Genomic DNA, 428 nt, shown 5'->3' with positions numbered 1-428 from the left:
AAACACTTTCTCTTATCTGTTCTACTGTACAGAGCCAGCAATTCTCCACAAAGCGGTTATGTCATCTTATAACTAAAATAGTCAAAGTTTAAGGCATATATTTTTTCTGATTCCACACATGATTATTGAAATCTTTTGAGCTTCCAGATAGACCTCTTATCCTATAACACATGCTTAGGCTGATGTTTACCTCGTGGACATTTAAGGCATATATTTTTTCTGATTCCACACATGATTATTGAAATCTTTTGAGCTTCCAGATAGACCTCTTATCCTATAACACATGCTTAGGCTGATGTTTACCTCGTGGACATTTCTAGTAGGGCTGTGCGAGGCTTCGGACAGAGCTTTGGATCCGGAGAAGCTTCGGATGCTTCAGCGTCTGAAGCAGCATGTCCAGATCGAAGTGCTGGCCTCATCAGGATTTC

The sequence above is a fragment of the Alligator sinensis genome, unplaced genomic scaffold (assembly GCF_000455745.1).
Source record: "Alligator sinensis unplaced genomic scaffold, ASM45574v1 scaffold880_1, whole genome shotgun sequence".
In the NCBI taxonomy this organism is placed as follows: Eukaryota; Metazoa; Chordata; order Crocodylia; family Alligatoridae; genus Alligator; species Alligator sinensis.
Note: the sequence above shows the minus strand (reverse complement) of the source record.